General features: G+C 42.0%; 1 pseudogene across 1 annotated transcript; it reads left to right on the plus strand.

Moving 5' to 3' along the window:
* Positions 1-322: 322 nt before the first annotated feature.
* LOC104991239 lies at positions 323-1,127 on the plus strand (annotated as a pseudogene). Its single transcript, XR_825585.1, has one exon. The product of XR_825585.1 is annotated as a histone deacetylase complex subunit SAP18 pseudogene (transcript).
* The last annotated feature ends 292 nt before the right edge of the window (positions 1,128-1,419 follow it).

Below are 1,419 nucleotides of genomic sequence, written 5' to 3' on the forward strand. Positions count from 1 at the left end.
GCACAAACTGGAATCAAGATTGCCAGGAGAAATATGAATAACCTCAGATATTCAGATGACACCACCCTTATGGCAGAAAGTGAAGAGGAACTAAAAAGTCTCTTGATGAAAGTGAAAGAGAAGAGTGAAAAAGTTGGCTTAAAGCTCAACATTCAGAAAACTAAGATCATGGCATCTGGTCCCATTACTTCATGGCAAATAGATTGGGAAAAATGGAAACGGTGACAGACCATTTTCTTGGGCTCCAAAATCACTGAGGATGGTGACTGCAGCCATGAAATTAAAAGATGCTTGCTCCTTGGAAGAGAAGCCATGACATAGAGTATTAAAAAGCAGAGACAGGCTTTGTTCTCATGCTCGCTGCCGGGGTCGGAGGTCAGAGTGAGTGTCTCGCAGGCTGGAGAAGGAAGATGGTGGTGCAGTCGAGCGTTATGCAGGAGGAAATTAAGAAGGAGCCGGAGAAGCCCATCGATCAGAAGACCTGCCCGCTGCTCCTGCGCATCTTCACCACCAACAATGGCCGCCACCACCGCATGGACGAGTTCTCCCGCAGAAACCTGCCGTCCAGCGAGCTGCAGATCTACACTTGGATGGATGCAACCTTAAAAGAATCGACTAGTTTAGTAAAAGAAGTCTACCCAGAAGCCAGAAAAAAAGGCACACACTTCAATTTTGCAATTGTTTTTACGGATCTTAAAAGGCCTGGCTATCGAGTAAAGGAGATTGGCAGCACCATGTCTGGGACAAAGGGGACTGATGACTCCACGACCCTGCAGTCGCAGAAGTTCCAAATAGGAGACTATCTGGACATAGTGGTCACTCCTCCAAATCAGGCACCATCTCCTTCAGGGCGCATGAGACCGTATTAAATTGTACTTGCTTTTTCTTGAATTTATTTTCCAGTCAGTTATGTAAAATAAACTTTCACTTCTTCCTCCCCTCCTTATTGCCATTAAGCCTTTAAACTCTATAAACAAATTGTAATGCATCCATTTAGGAATTAGATTTGGCTTTGCTATGGTATGTTAATAGAAAATCCAAATATTTCAAGTTCTTCTGTAAAATATGAAAAGTGCTCTTAGCATTCTATGTAAAACTGTATTGTTAAATATATGTTGCAATCATCCTGGAAAAAAAAAAAAGAAGAGACATTACTTTCCCAACAAAGGTCTATATAGTCAAAGGTATGGTTTTTCCAATAGTCATATATGGGTTTGAGAGTTGGGCCATAAATAAGGCTGAATGCTGAAGAATTGATGCTTTCGAACTGTGGTGTTGAAGAAGACTCTTGAGAGTCCCTTGGACAGCAAGGAGATCAAACCAGTCAATCCTAAAGGAAATCAACACTGAATATTCATTAGAAGGACTGAAGCTCCATTACTTTGGCCACCTGCTGAGAAAAGCTGACTCATTAGAAAA

The sequence above is a fragment of the Bison bison genome, unplaced genomic scaffold, assembly GCF_000754665.1.
Source record: "Bison bison bison isolate TAMUID 2011002044 unplaced genomic scaffold, Bison_UMD1.0 scf7180017864184, whole genome shotgun sequence".
NCBI classification, from domain to species: domain Eukaryota; kingdom Metazoa; phylum Chordata; class Mammalia; order Artiodactyla; family Bovidae; genus Bison; species Bison bison.